The sequence below is a fragment of the Podarcis bocagei genome (genome assembly GCF_964188305.1).
Source record: "Podarcis bocagei genome assembly, chromosome: 8".
Classification (NCBI taxonomy): domain Eukaryota; kingdom Metazoa; phylum Chordata; class Lepidosauria; order Squamata; family Lacertidae; genus Podarcis; species Podarcis bocagei.
In genome coordinates this window covers 40,344,397-40,366,449 of record NC_138133.1, presented here as the reverse complement: position 1 = coordinate 40,366,449, position 22,053 = coordinate 40,344,397, and positions in this window count along the sequence as shown.

Genomic DNA, 22,053 nt, shown 5'->3' with positions numbered 1-22,053 from the left:
AATCAACCACACCAGACCCAAACCCAGACCCTCTCCACAGATAAATTACAGATACCATCCAGTAGCCAAACCATAGTGGCACCTCCGGATGCTGCACCCCCCTGCAATCCCTACACAGATCTGGCTGGCACAGGGCACAAAACCACAGCTCGCCCCTATACACGAAGCCAAGCCAGAGCACAACTAAGTGCAGTACAGCCATCTTCTCAGAAAAACTCTTCTCAGAAAAACTCAGAAAAACTCTTCACAAGCTCAAGAGGTCAAGACACGAAAGCTTTAGCAACTAATCCACACCTAATGACCCTCCTAAGTGGTACTCAGAATATCACTCAAGAAATCACTCAAGATATCCCTCAAGTAATTAATGAACAAAAGAAGAAAAGGCACAATAACCTGGGAACTTCCTCTCTGCCCAGAACGTTGGAGGCTATACACCACACCCCCTCAACAGTATTTATAGGAACTCAAACACTGAGATCCTGCTCTGTTCTAGTAACAAGAAGCCGAAAGCACCAGCCTGAAGATGACGAGTGAGACCTCGTCGAAACGTCGCCTAGACACCCCAACTCTTACACGGGAAGATACCCGAAAACACCAAAACCTGCATTCCTGTACCCGTGAAAATCTACGAAAGCAAATATCTCACCTCTACGGGGAGGAAACCTTCCAGCTGACAAGAACCTACGAGAAACTAGAAATCCGAAGAGCCACCATCTTATGTGATCTCTTGTTCCTACGCAACTGCCGAGACAACAACTTAATTCCCACATGCTTCCAACTTAAATTCCACTCTAAAACCCCAGCTACCGAAAGGATCCTGAAACGAACTGAACTATCCCTAATCAGAAACGAACTACATAAGAAAAGATACCTACTAAACCAAACCAACAAAGATCTGCTCACTCTTCACCTCAAACTCTGTAACAAAATCCACCCTGCACTCTGGGACAAATGCAAACAACTAGCCGTTTGGAGAGCTGAAACAGAGTCCTCACATAAGACAGACACACACACCAACAAACTCCACAAACTAGAGAAACGCCAGAAGCCCAGCCACCCTCCACAACAACCCATGAAACAAACAGTACATAACATATCAGACAGGATCCTCACCTCAACTGAAACCAAAGTACTCTCCAAAGGCTTCAACTTTGCAGTCGCCCCGAGACGCATCCCCACGGAAAACATCATATGCGGAGTCGAAGCTAGCCTAACCAAAATCAACCCAGATGAAGCCAATAAAATCAGACTCGAAGTCACCAACATCCTCTGCTCCAGCAAACCACCCAGAAGCAATTTACACAAAGAAGAACAGAAAGCACTCACCAACCTGAAGAAAGACAACAACATAATCATTCTCCCAGCAGACAAAGGTAATGCCACTGTTGTGATGAACACATCGGACTACCAAGCAAAACTATCAAATCTACTCCAAGACCCTACCTACCAACCTATAAAAACAGATCCCACCACCTATCTGGAAAAAACCACCAAATCCAAAATAAAAGCCTCTCCTATCAGTGAAGAAATCCAGCTAAGAATCATCCCCAGAGAAAAATCATCCAGATGCCCCAAACTCTACGGTCTCCCCAAGATACACAAAGAAGGAACACCACTCAGACCAATAGTCAGCTCCATAGGCTCACCTCTACAAAATCTCGCTAAATTTCTCGCTAAGCAACTTCAGCCCTATGCAGAATCTATCGCTTCACACGTTACAAACTCCTTCCAATTCATAGAAACAATAAAGAAGCAAAACCTACATCCCGATGACCTACTTGTGAGCTTCGATGTTGTATCTCTCTTCACACAAGTGCCCATTAATGAAGCCTTGACAGCCATTCAAAACAAATACAATCCCCCCGAATACATCCTGGACCTGACCAACCACTGCCTAACCAACACGTACTTCATCCACAATGGACAAAGATACAAACAGATAGAAGGAGCACCTATGGGATCACCCCTCTCACCGGTCATCGCAAATCTGTACATGGAACACTTTGAAACCAATGCTTTAGACAAGTCAGAACACAAACCCAAACTTTGGCTCAGATATGTTGACGACACCTTTGTAATTTGGCCACACGGGAAGGAAAAACTAGATAGCTTCCTCACACATCTCAACAGCCTACACCCCAAAATACAATTCACTATGGAAATAGAAGCCAACAACCAACTTCCCTTCCTTGACGTCCTAATCTACAAAAAACCTGATGGCTCCCTAGGACACACTATCTACCGGAAAAAAACACACACCAACCGCTACTTACATGCACAATCACACCACCACCCTGCACAAATAAACTCCGTAGCCAAGACTCTCATCTCCAGAACCAAACGCCTGGCTGACGAAGACCACTTGACAACTGAGTTACAGAATCTCTCAAATGTGTTAATCGCCAACGGATACCAGCAAAACAGGGTTACGAAGCTAATCCAAAAAGAAACACCCCCCAAAAACCAAGACACAGAAGAAAACAATGGCATGGCCCTCCTTCCTTATATCAAGGGCACCACAGATAAAATTAGCAAAATCCTCCATAAACACAATATCAAAACAGCCTTTTGCACCAACCAAAAAATAGCCAATATCCTCAGAAACCCAAAAGATAAAATCCAGTTAGAAAACCAAGGGGTCTATGAAATACCCTGCAAAGTCTGCCCAGCCACGTACATTGGACAAACAAACAGACGAATAAATGCACGTATCGCAGAACACAAGAATGCCGTCAAAAAAGAAGAAAAAACTTCCTCTCTTTACCAACACATGAAAGAAACAGGACACGAAATTAATTTTGCAGATTCCAAATTGCTCTTTAACATGGAACATCACCACAAGAGAATAATCATGGAAGCCATCGAGATAGAGAAACACCCTCACAACATGAACAAGCGTGACGACACGTCCCGCCTGCCAGACATCTGGAAATTAGCCCTCCCCACAAAAACCGACACCAGAACCAGAGGCACACAGAACGCCATCTCCAATCAACCACACCAGACCCAAACCCAGACCCTCTCCACAGATAAATTACAGATACCATCCAGTAGCCAAACCATAGTGGCACCTCCGGATGCTGCACCCCCCTGCAATCCCTACACAGATCTGGCTGGCACAGGGCACAAAACCACAGCTCGCCCCTATACACGAAGCCAAGCCAGAGCACAACTAAGTGCAGTACAGCCATCTTCTCAGAAAAACTCTTCTCAGAAAAACTCAGAAAAACTCTTCACAAGCTCAAGAGGTCAAGACACGAAAGCTTTAGCAACTAATCCACACCTAATGACCCTCCTAAGTGGTACTCAGAATATCACTCAAGAAATCACTCAAGATATCCCTCAAGTAATTAATGAACAAAAGAAGAAAAGGCACAATAACCTGGGAACTTCCTCTCTGCCCAGAACGTTGGAGGCTATACACCACACCCCCTCAACAGTATTTATAGGAACTCAAACACTGAGATCCTGCTCTGTTCTAGTAACAAGAAGCCGAAAGCACCAGCCTGAAGATGACGAGTGAGACCTCGTCGAAACGTCGCCTAGACACCCCAACTCTTACACGGGAAGATACCCGAAAACACCAAAACCTGCATATATATATATATATATATATATCAACCCAGATGAAGCCAATAAAATCAGACTTGAAGTCACCAACATCCTCTGCTCCAGCAAACCACCCAGAAGCAATTTACACAAAGAAGAACAGAAAGCACTCACCAACCTGAGGAAAGACAACAACATAATCATTCTCCCAGCAGACAAAGGTAATGCCACTGTTGTGATGAACACATCGGACTACCAAGCAAAACTATCAAATCTACTCCAAGACCCTACCTACCAACCTATAAAAACAGATCCCACCACCTATCTGGAAAAAACCACCAAATCCAAAATAAAAGCCTCTCCTATCAGTGAAGAAATCCAGCTAAGAATCATCCCCAGAGAAAAATCATCCAGATGCCCCAAACTCTACGGTCTCCCCAAGATACACAAAGAAGGAACACCACTCAGACCAATAGTCAGCTCCATAGGCTCACCTCTACAAAATCTCGCTAAATTTCTCGCTAAGCAACTTCAGCCCTATGCAGAATCTATCGCTTCACACGTTACAAACTCCTTCCAATTCATAGAAACAATAAAGAAGCAAAACCTACATCCCGAGGACCTACTTGTGAGCTTCGATGTTGTATCTCTCTTCACACAAGTGCCCATTAATGAAGCCTTGACAGCCATTCAAAACAAATACAATCCCCCCGAATACATCCTGGACCTGACCAACCACTGCCTAACCAACACGTACTTCATCCACAATGGACAAAGATATAAACAGATAGAAGGAGCACCTATGGGATCACCCCTCTCACCGGTCATCGCAAATCTGTACATGGAACACTTTGAAACCAATGCTTTAGACAAGTCAGAACACAAACCCAAACTTTGGCTCAGATATGTTGACGACACCTTTGTAATTTGGCCACACGGGAAGGAAAAACTAGATAGCTTCCTCACACATCTCAACAGCCTACACCCCAAAATACAATTCACTATGGAAATAGAAGCCAACAACCAACTTCCCTTCCTTGACGTCCTAATCTACAAAAAACCTGATGGCTCCCTAGGACACACTATCTACCGGAAAAAAACACACACCAACCGCTACTTACATGCACAATCACACCACCACCCTGCACAAATAAACTCCGTAGCCAAGACTCTCATCTCCAGAACCAAACGCCTGGCTGACAAAGACCACTTGACAACTGAGTTACAGAATCTCTCAAATGTGTTAATCGCCAACGGATACCAACAAAACAGGGTTACGAAGCTAATCCAAAAAGAAACACCCCCCAAAAACCAAGACACAGAAGAAAACAATGGCATGGCCCTCCTTCCTTATATCAAGGGCACTACAGATAAAATTAGCAAAATCCTCCATAAACACAATATCAAAACAGCCTTTTGCACCAACCAAAAAATAGCCAATATCCTCAGAAACCCAAAAGATAAAATCCAGTTAGAAAACCAAGGGGTCTATGAAATACCCTGCAAAGTCTGCCCAGCCACGTACATTGGACAAACAAACAGACGAATAAATGCACGTATCGCAGAACACAAGAATGCCGTCAAAAAAGAAGAAAAAACTTCCTCTCTTTACCAACACATGAAAGAAACAGGACACGAAATTAATTTTGCAGATTCCAAATTGCTCTTTAACATGGAACATCACCACAAGAGAATAATCATGGAAGCCATCGAGATAGAGAAACACCCTCACAACATGAACAAGCGTGACGACACGTCCCGCCTGCCAGACATCTGGAAATTAGCCCTCCCCACAAAAACCGACACCAGAACCAGAGACACACAGAACGCCATCTCCAATCAACCACACCAGACCCAAACCCAGACCCTCTCCACAGATAAAGTACAGACACCATCCAGTAGCCAAACCATATTGGCACCTCCGGATGCTGCACCCCCCTGCAATCCCTACACAGATCTGGCTGGCACAGGGCACAAAACCACAGCTCGCCCCTATACACGAAGCCAAGCCAGAGCACAACTAAGTGCAGTACAGCCATCTTCTCAGAAAAACTTTTCACAAGCTCAAGAGGTCAAGACACGAAAGCTTTAGCAACTAATCCACACCTAATGACCCTCCTAAGTGGTACTCAGAATATCACTCAAGAAATCACTCAAGATATCCCTCAAGTAATTAAGGAACAAAAGAAGAAAAGGCACACTAATCTGGGAACTCCCTCTCTGCCCAGAACGTTGGAGGCCATACACCACACCCCCTCAACAGTATTTATAGGAACTCAAACACTGAGATCCTGCTCTGTTCTAGTAACAAGAAGCCGAAAGCACCAGCCTGAAGATGACGAGTGAGACCTCGTCGAAACGTCGCCTAGACACCCCAACTCTTACACGGGAAGACACCCGAAGACACCAAAACCTGCATTCCTGTACCCGTGAAAATCTACGAAAGCAAATATCTCACCTCTACGGGGAGGAAACCTTCCAGCTGACAAGAACCTACGAGAAACTAGAAATCCGAAGAGCCACCATCTTATGTGATCTCTTGTTCCTACGCAACTGCCGAGACAACAACTTAATTCCCACATGCTTCCAACTTAAATTCCACTCTAAAACCCCAGCTACCGAAAGGATCCTGAAACGAACTGAACTATCCCTAATCAGAAACGAACTTCATAAGAAAAGATACCTACTAAACCAAACCAACAAAGATCTGCTCACTCTTCACCTCAAACTCTGTAACAAAATCCACCCTGCACTCTGGGACAAATGCAAACAACTAGCCGTTTGGAGAGCTGAAACAGAGTCCTCACATAAGACAGACACACACACCAACAAACTCCACAAACTAGAGAAACGCCAGAAGCCCAGCCACCCTCCACAACAACCCATGAAACAAACAGTACATAACATATCAGACAGGATCCTCACCTCAACTGAAACCAAAGTACTCTCCAAAGGTTTCAACTTTGCAGTCGCCCCGAGACGCATCCCCACGGAAAACATCATATGCGGAGTCGAAGCTAGCCTAACCAAAATCAACCCAGATGAAGCCAATAAAATCAGACTTGAAGTCACCAACATCCTCTGCTCCAGCAAACCACCCAGAAGCAATTTACACAAAGAAGAACAGAAAGCACTCACCAACCTGAGGAAAGACAACAACATAATCATTCTCCCAGCAGACAAAGGTAATGCCACTGTTGTGATGAACACATCGGACTACCAAGCAAAACTATCAAATCTACTCCAAGACCCTACCTACCAACCTATAAAAACAGATCCCACCACCTATCTGGAAAAAACCACCAAATCCAAAATAAAAGCCTCTCCTATCAGTGAAGAAATCCAGCTAAGAATCATCCCCAGAGAAAAATCATCCAGATGCCCCAAACTCTACGGTCTCCCCAAGATACACAAAGAAGGAACACCACTCAGACCAATAGTCAGCTCCATAGGCTCACCTCTACAAAATCTCGCTAAATTTCTCGCTAAGCAACTTCAGCCCTATGCAGAATCTATCGCTTCACACGTTACAAACTCCTTCCAATTCATAGAAACAATAAAGAAGCAAAACCTACATCCCGAGGACCTACTTGTGAGCTTCGATGTTGTATCTCTCTTCACACAAGTGCCCATTAATGAAGCCTTGACAGCCATTCAAAACAAATACAATCCCCCCGAATACATCCTGGACCTGACCAACCACTGCCTAACCAACACGTACTTCATCCACAATGGACAAAGATATAAACAGATAGAAGGAGCACCTATGGGATCACCCCTCTCACCGGTCATCGCAAATCTGTACATGGAACACTTTGAAACCAATGCTTTAGACAAGTCAGAACACAAACCCAAACTTTGGCTCAGATATGTTGACGACACCTTTGTAATTTGGCCACACGGGAAGGAAAAACTAGATAGCTTCCTCACACATCTCAACAGCCTACACCCCAAAATACAATTCACTATGGAAATAGAAGCCAACAACCAACTTCCCTTCCTTGACGTCCTAATCTACAAAAAACCTGATGGCTCCCTAGGACACACTATCTACCGGAAAAAAACACACACCAACCGCTACTTACATGCACAATCACACCACCACCCTGCACAAATAAACTCCGTAGCCAAGACTCTCATCTCCAGAACCAAACGCCTGGCTGACAAAGACCACTTGACAACTGAGTTACAGAATCTCTCAAATGTGTTAATCGCCAACGGATACCAACAAAACAGGGTTACGAAGCTAATCCAAAAAGAAACACCCCCCAAAAACCAAGACACAGAAGAAAACAATGGCATGGCCCTCCTTCCTTATATCAAGGGCACTACAGATAAAATTAGCAAAATCCTCCATAAACACAATATCAAAACAGCCTTTTGCACCAACCAAAAAATAGCCAATATCCTCAGAAACCCAAAAGATAAAATCCAGTTAGAAAACCAAGGGGTCTATGAAATACCCTGCAAAGTCTGCCCAGCCACGTACATTGGACAAACAAACAGACGAATAAATGCACGTATCGCAGAACACAAGAATGCCGTCAAAAAAGAAGAAAAAACTTCCTCTCTTTACCAACACATGAAAGAAACAGGACACGAAATTAATTTTGCAGATTCCAAATTGCTCTTTAACATGGAACATCACCACAAGAGAATAATCATGGAAGCCATCGAGATAGAGAAACACCCTCACAACATGAACAAGCGTGACGACACGTCCCGCCTGCCAGACATCTGGAAATTAGCCCTCCCCACAAAAACCGACACCAGAACCAGAGACACACAGAACGCCATCTCCAATCAACCACACCAGACCCAAACCCAGACCCTCTCCACAGATAAAGTACAGACACCATCCAGTAGCCAAACCATATTGGCACCTCCGGATGCTGCACCCCCCTGCAATCCCTACACAGATCTGGCTGGCACAGGGCACAAAACCACAGCTCGCCCCTATACACGAAGCCAAGCCAGAGCACAACTAAGTGCAGTACAGCCATCTTCTCAGAAAAACTTTTCACAAGCTCAAGAGGTCAAGACACGAAAGCTTTAGCAACTAATCCACACCTAATGACCCTCCTAAGTGGTACTCAGAATATCACTCAAGAAATCACTCAAGATATCCCTCAAGTAATTAAGGAACAAAAGAAGAAAAGGCACACTAATCTGGGAACTCCCTCTCTGCCCAGAACGTTGGAGGCCATACACCACACCCCCTCAACAGTATTTATAGGAACTCAAACACTGAGATCCTGCTCTGTTCTAGTAACAAGAAGCCGAAAGCACCAGCCTGAAGATGACGAGTGAGACCTCGTCGAAACGTCGCCTAGACACCCCAACTCTTACACGGGAAGACACCCGAAGACACCAAAACCTGCATATATATATATATATATATATATATATATATTCAGTGATTTAAAAGCATGAATCTTCCTGATAAAAAATAAGAGCTGAGCCAGAGGCTACAGGGAGCAGTGAGGTCACTTGTAGGCAGCAAATCACAGGCAGAGAACTTAACAGAATAAAAAACAAGAACTGGGATTTATTTAACAAGCAGGGGAGAGCAAACAAAAGGTGTAAGTCAGACAGTATGTTGTTTAAATTAAATATTTCAATAAAAATAGAAGGAGATGGAGTCTAATAAAATAGTGATCTGCAGATGAATGATTAGACCTGTTCAACAGACGAGTCACTGGCTGGCTGGGATGCAGCCATAAGCCTCTGTTTTGGTCATAAATGTGGATCTGCTTTTGTTGCTGAGCAAATGTTACATGTTCTCTCCCCATCAAGGCCAGCACCATGTTGGCGGGGCAGGGCTTACTTGGGTGGGCCCCTACAACTATTGGTTCCTGGCAGCTGCCTTGTGTACCATTTGATGGAAGGGCAGGGTGAATTTTAACAAAATAAAAATTCACCATCACTGTGGCCTTCTTCACCTCTTCTTCTAGCAATGTTCAGCTATGCATCTCTGAATTTCCTCCACCAAGACTTCCCAGCTCTCCCAATCTCCACTGGCAGAACTTTTCCAAGATCTTCTCAGTCGGTCACCCATGGTGGGTCCTACTAGTGCTGTGCTCCAGGCATCCCACAGACAGAGTGACTTCCTTCCTTCCTTCCTTCCTTCCTTCCTTCCTTCCTTCCTTCCTTCCTTCCTTCTTATGTCTATAGCCCACCTTTCCTCCAAAGAGCTTGGTATGTATGGCTCTCCTGCTCTTCATTTATTCTCATAAAAGTAGGTTAGGTTGATAAACTATGACTGACCAAGGTTAGCCAGGAAACTTTAGAGCTGAATGTGGATTTGAACCCTGGTCTCCCAAGTACTAGTGCAACACTCTAACCAGTACACCATGTTAGCCTTATATAGCAGTTTGTTTAATGTAGCATGTTCAACTGATGCATTTTTTAAAAAGTCTGTTATACAATATGTACATTAATTAGGTTTTAGGCTGCAATCCTATGCACATTGACTTAGGAGTAAACCCTAATTGACAGTGTTTGCCTTCTTTCTGAGTAAACATGCAAAGGACTGCCCATAAGATAGCCCCACTGAACACAGCGGAACTTGCTTCTGAGTAAACATGGATGGGATAGCACTGTATGTCTACTTCTCTGCAGTATTCTCTTCTTTTTGCTTCACTTCCGCAACCTCTGTTGTTATTCAAAACTATATGTAAATTCAATATGAACATTTATTTATGTGCATGATCCAACGATTTGTGCTTGAACCAGTAATAAACATAATGGCATTATTAGAATTATCTGTAATTTCAATAGAGACATAGTCTTGCATTCTGTAATGATACAAATACATTTCTGTAGAGAGGAGATAATGACAATAAGTGCTGAATAAAATATAACATAATTTTATTTTAATTTTCCTGTGGTTGTTTATAATTCTGACCTAGAAATAGCCCCTACCAGAATAACATGGTAAACTGTACAAGGAGCATTATATTTTAGAAATTGCAAAATGTGTATTCGTAAACGTTGTGATAAAAATAAATATCAGACTGTCTATATACCAAAGACATGTTTAGAATGCAGCACATTTTTTTAACGAATGATCATATCTATCAACTACATTTGCAAATGTAAAAAATATTTGCATTCATCTACCTATCTTAGTAAGAGTAGAAATGGATTATGGCTCCATGAAGCTTGATCTGAAAGAACATATCCTTAATTCATTTGCCCGTGTCATCTCATCTTAGATGCAAAACTTTAGATGTAACTAAAGTAATGGCATGCTAAACATCCTACATATGCATAGCATAGGTGAAGAAAAACATATGCAGGAAGTGAACAATTTATAGCTGCCATTTAAGATCAGATATTGCTCATGAATAACCACAGCAAATTCATCACATAACTACAGATAATAACAAACAGTGTAAATGGTGTCAACATGCAGAATCAATAGATCACTTCATGGCAAGTTTCCCTGTACTGTCAAATACTGATTGCCTAGCAGCCAGGAAACATGGGAGAGAATAAGCTTGCAAAAATATCCACAACGAATTAGCTCAAGAATTCCAGAGTGGGTGCCGTGTTAGCCTCCTGCAATGAAACAACAAAATATGTTTTAGCAATAAACCATCAACCTTTGGTTTTAACATGTTCTGTTATGGGCTTTCCACATTCATTCTAAAGGTCCAAAAATGCCAGGAAATTACAGCTATGAAAGGCTGCACCCTTAACAGTACAGTGGTGCCTCGCAAGACGAAATTAATTCGTTCTGCAAGTTTTTTCTTCTTGCGAGTTTTTCGTCTTGCGAAGCACGGTTTCCCATAGGAATGCATTGAAAATCAATCAATGCGTTCCTATGGAGACCGTCCGGGGACAGAGGGGAAGCGCTGCGCGCCTTCCCCTCTGTCCCCGGACCTGTTTAAAGCAAGGGGCGGCGGGGAGAAGATTGCTTCTCCCCGTTGCCTGCCCCGCAATCTCCGGGGACAGAGGGGAAGGCGCGCGCGCCTTCCCCTCTGTCCCCGGATCTGTTTTAAAGCAAGGGAAGGGGCAGCGGGGAGAATCGCTCCTCCCTTGGTTCAAAAGGGGTCCGGGGAGAGAGGGGAAGGCGCGCGTGCCTTCCCCTCTGTCCCCAGAGATTGCGGAGCTGGCAACGGGGAGAAGCGATCTTTTCCCCGCCGCCCCTTGCTTCAAAAGAGGTCCGGGGACAGCGGGGAAGACACGCTGCGCTTCCCCGCTATCCCCGGAGCTTGCGGGGCAAGCTTCGTTTTGCGAAGCAAGCCCATAGGGAAATGCGTCATGCGAAGCAGCTAAGAAAACGAAAAACTCCTTCGTCTAGCGAGTTTTTCGTCTTCTGAGGCGTTCGTCTTGCGGGGCACCACTGTAGTGTTATTTCAGCAATATTGATGGGCTACAATCTCCTATGTTGTGATTAATAACAGCTTCACAACTGCAATGGAGCTGAATCAGAGACTTCTCTGATTCAGTGGGACTGACTGTCATTGTGATGGACTGAAGTCCCAGATTTGTCTGTTCATTGGAACAGATATGTGGAGTCTAGGCAACTGAAGCTATTCTGCAACTGAAGCTACCATTGCATGTTGCAAGTACATGGAACCAGGAACCACTAGCATACATATAGAATGATACAGCTGGGAGAAGCCTTGAAGCTCAACTAGGCCAACTCCCTCTTAGTGCTGGATGGTGGTAGTAGTAGTAGTAGTAGTAAAAATAATAATAATAATAATAATAATAATAATAATAATAATAATAATAATAATAATTAATAATAATAATAATAATAATAATAATAATAATAATAATAATAATTTTATTATTAATACCCCACACATATGGCTGGATTTCCCCAGCCACTCTGGGTGGCTTATAGCGTATTAAAACAAACAAACAAACAAAACAACAGACATAAAAAACTTCCCTAAACAGGACTGTCTTCAAATGTATTCTAAAAGTCAGATTTCCTTGACATCTGGTGGGAGGGTGTACCACCAGGTGGGTGCCACAGCCGAGAAGGCCCTCTACCTGGTTCTCTGTAACTTCACTTCTTGCAGTGAGGGAACCGCCAGAAGACTTTCGGAGCTGGACCTCAGTGTCTGGGTTGGATGATTGGGGTGGAGACGCTCCTTCAGGTATACTGGGCTGAGGCCGTTTAGGGCTTTAAAGGTCAGCACCAACACTTGAATTGTGCTCAGAAACATTCTGGGAGCCAATGTAGGTCTTTCAGGACTGGTGTTATATGGTCTTGGTGGCTGCTCCCAGGCACCAGTCTAGCTGCCACATTCTAGATTTGTTGTAGTTTACAGGTCACCATCACATAGAACACATAGGTGAAGTATTCTTCCTAATGCCTCCTATGCATCTCTCACACAGGCTTTTGGTTACATGTGTAATCCAGAAACATCCTATAAGGCAGATTAATATTGCCCCGTAGTGTAGAATCTGCAGAAGAGATGAAGAAAAGAGAATAGTGCTTTACTTTTAAGCACTTTGTGAGTTTGTGGTACAAGCTTTGGACCACGTAGGTTATGGAGCTGCATTGTAACTATGTGCAACCTTAGTCAAATGGAAACCATATGTAAGGTACAGTGGTGCCCTGCAAGACAAATGCCTCGCAAGACGAAAAACTCGCTAGACGAAAGGGTTTTGCGTTTTTTTGAGTCGCTTCGCAAGATGAATTTCCCTATGGGCTTGCTTTGCAAGACGAAACGTCTTGCGAGTTCTTGCGAGTTTGTTTCCTTTTTCTTAAAGCCGCTAAGCCGTTAATAGCTGCTAAGCCGCTAAGCCGTTAATAGCCGCTAAGCCGCTAAGCCGCTAATAGCCGCTAAGCCGCTAATAGCCATGCTTCGCAAGACGAAAAAACCGCAAGACGAAGAGACTCACGGAACGGATTAATTTCGTCTTGCGAGGCACCACTGTATAGGGTTAAGGCTTGGTAGTTCTCCATAATATTGCTGTGTGAGTGACCATTTTGTTGAAACTCTTGCCTTTTAAGTCATTAGATAAAGCAATGTACATAAGGGACTGTGAACAGACACACATCCTTATGTAAGCAGTAAATTTCTCTTCCTAAATTCTCAGTGGTCATACCGATCTCCACCATAACCACTTCCTCAAAGAATTTGGTGCAGTATACCAGCACACTGCTGTTTTCAATGTAGAATCGTGTGGGGAAAGAAGTGAAAAGAGCATTAGAAAATGGGTCAGAAATGCTAGCAGTATAATGAGTAAAGCTAACACAATATTACCATGTCTGAATTCACCCATAGAAACCTTCTGGACCATACAACAACTTCATACGGAATGTGAACTTCCTTCCACTACTTAACTGTCTAGATTTTAAGTTACAACACTCATGGCCTACAATGCAAAGGGCAAGGAATGGCATGTCTTTCACTGTAAAGTGTCAATTTGATGATTATTTTTTATGCACTACAAAGGAGAGATCTTTCATCAGAAAATGGGATTGTGACATACACACAACACATATTTTTGGCTCTCCTTTGTGCAATGAAAATGGATCTAAATAGAAAGATAATTGGAAGACCGATTTTTAAAGAAATCTAATAGCTTACAGTTGACTTTGCTTTAATATTTCTCAAGTTCCGAGATAAAAGGTAGTCTTTGTCTGACAGCAATCATTGTTTGGGCTGTCATCACCCAGGTCAGCCATTTCATCACTTTACAGATATATATTTTTAAAATAGAATACCCAACAAACTACTAAAATTCATCAAAATTCTGAGAGAAAAGATGTATTTTTCCAAGTGACATTCTAAGGCTGCAACTCTATAGTCACTTATTAGTGAATGAACCCTATTCATAGATTTTGACTTACTTACAAGCAGACATGCAAAGGATTGCATTGTTAGGCTGTAGCACTGTACCTAACAGTAAGCCTACTGAACTAAATAGCCCTTCCCCTAAGTACACATTTACAGGATCGTGATACTAGTCTCCTCTTTCTATATATTATAGTAAATGACAAGAAATCGAACCGCAGCTAGCTAGACCACTGAACTGTCCTCACAGTCCTGGGATAAAACCATAAAATGAAGTAAATCATTAAAATTATGGGATATGCTGTTCATATATTTATGATCTGTGACATTTTTATTTATTTATTTAACCTTTTCACACTCAGTGCAGGTATATTTGATATCAAGGTGAGACCTAAAAAGTTCATTAGATGGGTGACACCACCAAACATTAGACCAAATACATAACCATTTTTTACTAGCACCACTACAAAATGCCCTTCAGATTGCACTAGCACCATTGCAACTGCCCACTGAACTCACTGCACCAGTCCCACTCCCAGTCACATACACCTTGCTGGATGTATTTATTATTCCCAGCCCGTCAAAAGAAGCACAAAAGCCTTCTGCTTTATTTTAATGCCAGCATTGTTTACAATAGTGTTAGTGTCCCTGTTTGCTTTGGAAGATGTTAATACTGTATTTAAATCACACAAATTATGAATTTATGCAAGCATGAAATATCTAAGTTGTCAAGACTATAATAAGGGGATCATCCATTTATATCACAAAGCATTTTCAAACTACTAGAAGCACTTAGTTGATATTGCAGACGCTAAAAGGAGAATGACCTGATGGGTCACAAATTGTATTCCATTAACAGCAAAGGATATATTTCAAGACTTAATAATACTCTACTACTATTATTAGCCACTGCAAAAAATAATTCTCACAAAGCCAGATGCAACTTATTAGCCTCTCTCTTTTTGTTTTCCACATGGAATTTTAACTTTGGAAAGATACTCCATAAACCATTATTTTAATTCTATGCAAAATACAATACAATGCATTTATATTTTATTGTATAATAGCATGTATTGTCCCAAATCCTTTTTTTCTATCTGGATGCATCCTTTTGTCTTTTATCTGTCCATCAGAACTGTACTCCCTCCAGCCCAGCAAACAGATGTGTTTTTGATGAGTAGGGTAGCACCAGGAAACAAAATTGAGTAGTGGGAATAATCTCTCTCTCTCTCTCTCTCTCTCTCTCTCTCTCTCTCTCTCTCTCTCTCTCTCTCTCTCTGTATGTGTGTGTGTGTGTGAGAGAGAGAGAGAGAGAGAGAGAGAGAGAGAGAGAGAGAGAGAGCGCACGCGCGAGAGAGAACACAGAATGACTTGTAAGAGCCTTATGCAGCCAGTGGACCAGAGGTTGCTCAAATATGTTTTGTACATCAGGTTGCAAATGGTATCAAGTTTATGCACGCTGGAGAACAAGGATGGACAGATCTGTCCAACTTGAGCCTCTCAGTTTCTCATTTTCTCATCTTAAATTCAGTTCTGCAGAAATTTTCTTTTTAAAAAAGAAGGGAGAAATTCTCATGCAACTTCACCAGCATTTTAGTGATAATTTCTCCTAATACATTTTTATATATGATTTTGAAATTGGGCAAAAACAATTTCCCCATATGTAATGCATTTCTGTCATTTTCACTAAGATATGCATTTTGTAAACATTACTTGGCTAGAGAACTGCATTGGAAAATTCATTGGTCCACTGTGGTGCAAGGGGAGCACTTGGCAGGAGGCTACTGAATGGAGGAGGAGTGCCTTATCTTCAGGAAAGAGGGTTGGCATTTTAAGACCCTAAAGTTAGCCACAAGAGGGGCAGAAGCTTACAATGGTTCAGTCTAATCTCAGCCTTTGCTGAAGCAAGCTGCACACTAGAAGCTCTGTGGACCTTGCTGCTTTCTCCATGGGATCTGGCATCAGATCTGAACATGAGTCAAGGCCACAATCTCCCACTGATCTGAGTTTATTTGTGTAGGCAATAATGCCTGAAGAGGCACCCTGCTAGCTTTTGGTGAGTGGTATTTCTTGACCACAGGACAAAAGCTTTTCCAAAGGCTTTGACTTGGAGTCAGGTTTTGTATGTGTGCCATTGTTTATGGTTTTGCAAAATGCTTTCCAAAGCATTCTTGAAGGGAACTGTAAAAATAAATTTCAAAATGTCACCATTCTCTAAGCAGCCTGGCTAAATCACAGCATTCTAGAATCCCAGGGATGCACCTTAAATAATGTCACACCATTCTTTATTGCTGCATGGCTGGTACATAACATTAACATTTTATGATCCTAAGTACTTTTAATTAAACCGAAGCTGTTAGTTAGAATGGAGATTGCAGCATGCCATACTTTACTCTGACACAATTACTTATCTTTTAATTAATAATTCTTTTATTTGTTACAAGTGCAATTGCCTTTAATATTCCACTTACAGTCTTGTATGTATGAGCATTTTTTTTTATAAAAAATCCACCCCGGAATAATGCTGCCTGGTAAGTGAATTCCATTTATTCACAAGGCAAAAGAGTTCAGAGACATATATTTTGTCTGAAAGAGTCACCGAAATAATGAGCCTCTGAACTGTATTGCGAGCAGAATTAAGGGGGGAAGCTAACTTTAATTAATATGTGCATGGAGAAGAGCTAATACATGAATGGAAAAGTTGCAGAGACTGAAGGACTTGGGCATGGCATAAGCTTCTGAAGCAATGTTTGGGATTTACCTGCACTAGAATTAGACACCAAAGAGCACAGGTATTCATTCCAAGTAAAATAAAGTAAGGTTAAGAATCCCACCAACAGAGAAGTACTGTAATCCAAGGACTGTTTTAAACTCTGCAGCTGAAATTCTGTTACCTTGAAATGCCACACATAACTATGATAGACATAGCTCAAACATACAACAAAATGAAGATGGTTGGCAGTGTCATGGGTCAGCAACGCTGGGTATCTGCTGAGGCCCACATCCAAGTAGGGGAATTCTGCCAGTTCTTGAGCTCTCCTGCTCCACTCCATTGCTTATACATGCCTTCTTTGAATGAGGGAGCAGTGAAAGGAGGATGGAGAGCAGTAACAGCGGTGAGGAAGAGATAAACCCACACAGGGAGCATTTTGACCAAGGGTACCACACAACCTGAGAACCGTCATGGTGTTTATGTGCAGAATAAACCATAACATATGCACTTACATGTGCGATATATAAAGTTGGTTTATAATTCAGTTGTGCAGACCAGGGCCACCACAACCCCACTTCACATAAGTAGCTGGCTTTCTATGCTACTAGGGGTGATTTTCTTAGGGTTACGGCTACAGAGAGGAATGCTAAACTATGGACGGATGTTGTCCTGATGAAAATCAAAGGTGTCCATACATGGTGTTAAACTGAAAAATCTTCTGATGTGGTTGCCAACTAGGCATTAGGATTAACATCTAGTATGGCCCACAGTATTCCAGCTGCTAGAAAATTGGAAGAGAGGAAGAAGAGATAGAAGGGCAGAAGAACCATTTCTCTGCTGCTGCCACTGACAAATCCCTGTTACATAGAAGCCACTTGGTGAGAGGGGTCCTGGAGTTCATTGTCAATGAGATATAGGGCTGGATATAATAGTTAATTTAGAAACTGAGCAAAAATTACTATATTTCTACTATTCTTAGAATCATTCATCGCAAAAATTCCTGGGGAAGTTTGGTCATTGCTAAAGAACAAGTTTCAAAGTCTGGTTCTTGGATAAATTCAATTTTAAATTACAAAAAGAGCATTATGTCGGACCATTTGTATAGGCTACTTTCTTACATCTCATAAAACACAGTGATAAGGGTTCTTCATGAGTGACCAAAGTTAAAATGCAGGAGCGAAGTGCTGTACACATTTCAAATGGTACCTTTATTGTCCTGTGTGATGGGACTGTGTTCACAATGTATAGCAGATGTGTGGGTGTTTTAAATGTCTACCACCTACTGCTGCTGTTGCTACAACACATAAACAAACAAACAAACAAACAAACAAACAGAAAGAGTGTGTGTGTGTGAGAGAGAGAGAGAGAGAGAGAGAGAGAAAGAAAGAAAGAAAGAAAGAAAGAAAGAAAGAAAGAAAGAAAGAAAGAAAGAAAGAAAAGTGCTATTAACACAAATGGAATACAAATGGATCTTAAGCACTTCTGGATGAAAAGCAACTTATGAAAACATGTTGACTTTGCTTCAGTTAAACTTGTAATATCTGTGACACTAACAACAATGAAGCTTGAGCTCCAAATGAAATTTGCAGACTACTGAAAAATGTACTGCAATTTCTCTTGTCACGAAAGAATATAATACACAAATAATGTTCCATAAAGAAGGGAGCCAGTAATTTCACAAATAGAACATGATGAATTTCTGTGAAACAAGATCAGAATTTATAGGCAGCTAAAATGAAAAGTTTTCAGTTTAACATTCATTTCTGCTACAATTTTCATAAGAAATCTTTCAGAAGTATATGGTTTATGGATGTATGTGAACGCAATCTTGGGCATATGAGCTATGTCATATAAATACTAAGTGAAAGTGTAATTAGAACTATAGAACACCTTAATACTTTCTGAATTGAGTCTCAGACCTACAGAAGACAAGCAATAGATTATATTTCACCTATGGGGTATGCTTAAAAACCACAATGCATGGATCCATTGCAGAAATCACTTCTTATACAGTCCAGTCCTCCACATATAAAGTTAAATGAGACTTACAACCAGGGAAGTAGGTATAGGGTCACAGTCCCTATACTATGCTGAGTTTAAGGTTTGGTTCACAATGGGATGGTTCCCCTCCCCATGAAATCTTATACTATTCAGAAGTAAGTCCCACTAAGTTCAATGGGATTTATTCATAGATATATGTATAGAATTGCAGGCCTTTGCAGAGTTTGTGCAATTTCTTCCTCTTTATATTCCATTTGCACCTTATTGTAGGATACACCACATGGATAGCTCATTTGGTTAGAGTGTGGTGCTGATAATGCCAAGATTGCAGGTTTGATCCCAGTATGGGACAGCTGCAGATTCCTGCACTGCAGAGGGTTGGACTAGATGGAAGGCACTTTTGTTTCAACAAGCTTTCCCAGTGTGAGTGGGGATTAGGTCTCTGCCTTGGGTGTTTATCTATATTTATTGGCAAACTTACATTTTGCCGTTTTTATTGTATAATTGCAAATCTCATTGCAATTTATATGGAAAGCGATTCATTCATTATATTATTAATGTACTAAAAATGTAATTTTAAATAACACAAGATAGAATAAAGAAAAGAATGGAGCAATAGGTAGGGAATTTTCCACCAGTTCTATGCCGCTGTCCATAGCATTTGACAAAATGATAGTATATGAACACCAAGGGAAAACATTGACCCCTCTAGAAGAGGAGTAGAGGTGCAGTGGTAGCCATTGGGAGCTGTTGGCTCCCCTTTATAAGAGCTGGAGTAGAAATTCTTTCCACAGCAGACTATTGCTCTTCAACAGTGCTGTAGTAAGGTTTGTTTGTTTGTTTGTTTGTTTGTTTGTTTGTTTAAATGTACATTGAAAGGTAAGCAAGAGCAGACATGTACCCACTTCCAGGGCAGAAGCAACCTCTTTTGATGTGGCTGCAACAGCTCAAGCCAAAAAAACCCAGCCACTCCATTGGGCTGTTGTAAGAAATAAAAGGATGCCTATTCAAAAGTCAAGACAAAGTGAAACCTTTTTTTTTTTTTTTTTTTTGCACACTTCATTTGCCTTTTCTCCCTGGTCCTGTTATGTCTTCACATGAGTTATTGTTCGGCTAGATAGCAAAGCCATTATACAAAATATGCAAAATCTCAAGATGAATATTTTGAATAAAAGGAACTCGAAGCTATTACGGGGAATAAGATTATGGCAATACAGCCTTGAGAGCACACTAGAGGTGCCCTGGGTGAACGAAATAAAAGGGAAATAAATAAAAATAACTTCTAAGCATCACCGTTTCTTTTGCCTGACGTATTGAACATTGCGCTCTCTGGATAGTCAACAGTCACCAATCATTTGCAGGAACGGAACCGCTATAAAGTTCATGACCCACTTTCCGAACTAACTTCAATGATACTAATATGAGCAAAAAAAAAAAAGTGAACATTTTTAATCTTCTAGGTTTATGAGCAGGGCAGCAGGAGGTTATCCATTGTTTAACATTTTGATTTAGACACACCTCAGTGGTTTGGCTGGAGATTGTTTTGAAATGAAAAGTATTAAGTTACAGGCTGCCAGAGGAACTCCATCACTGTGAGAGTAATATGTCACAGGAGCCTTTTAGTATTAATGCTACAGTAGACACAGTAGTCAATCTTGCCTTTGGATTCCGGGGAAAGGAATTGCACATAAAAGAAGCAGCTACATGAGATGTAACTTGTAAAACTTGTCACTGTATATATGTAGACATGACTTCTGTCTAGCCGTGCTGGAAATGTTGAAATTAAGCAAATGTGCATTGTAGCCAGCATTGCAAGTGAGCGATGTGATGAGACAAAAAGAGCAAAATGAAGCCTCCCGCTCTTCATAAAATCTCTTGCAAACAGCAGTAAGCAGAACAATTTAAAGTGAGTCCGAAGTGACAGAGGAACAATCCAGACACATGGTAGAATTTCAGATCAAAGCAGCAGCCAGGATTTATGCTAACTTTTAAATTAGAGGAAGTGTCATGCTTGCCAGGTTAAGGTCTGAATGGCCTATCTGCTACCAAGTAGCTGTCTTTCAGCTGAATTATAAGCTCTTTGATTTACTATTCATTTCCCATCTCTCATGATAGTGTGCAATCACACATTTGCTCCTATGAGAGAGGAAGAATTTAGTTGAATACATTTTTTAAAAAAAAACTAGAAGGAGAACTACGTTCAAAGCAAACATGATATGTATTTTGTCAACCCCACAGTGTCAAAAGAGACATCTCAATCTTCAATTAGCAATTTACTCGTACACAGGGACACAGTTTTATAACACCACCACACTGCTTTGAACTTCTACGAACCAAGGCTGTTTCTGAAATATGAGCCTCTTATTCTTTACTGCCTTTTTTGAATTGGAAAATGGAGATGGCCATTTCCTGCATTCCCAGGTGTCACTCTCTTCAGTCAGTGGCCCAGTGGCCAAAATTATATTTACAAGTGGCCAGGTCCAGTAGCCGTTGGTGTGGTACGGTGGAGCCTCCTAACACCAGCAGCTTTTCCTGGCTTGGGATATAGCGTGGCAATAGCCAATAGCTGGAGACCCTATGGAATCATAGAATCATAGAATCATAGAGTTGGAAGAGACCACAAGGGCCATCGAGTCCAACCCCCTGCCAAGCAGGAAACACCATCAGAGCACTCCTGACATATGGTTGTCAAGCCTCTGCTTAAAGACCTCCAAAGAAGGAGACCTCCAAAGAAGGAGACTCCAAAGAAGGAAAGTGAGCAGAAGTGGGCAGGTCTTCCAGCTTGCTCACCTGAAAGTGGTGTCAGTAAGGTGTGTAGGTCAGTAAGGTGTGAAATAATTAAACAAATAAAACAAGAGAACAAAGTGAAATTTTGTCTTGGAGTTGAGCTGCAAAAAGAGGCCCGACTAGTCCTGTATGCTGAATCCAGTGCCAGGTCAGTGGGATGCTCCCTCAGAAACGAAAGGGGGGAGCAGGATCTATGGGAGTGTTCATGCACTATTTTAGGCTCAGCCTGTATAT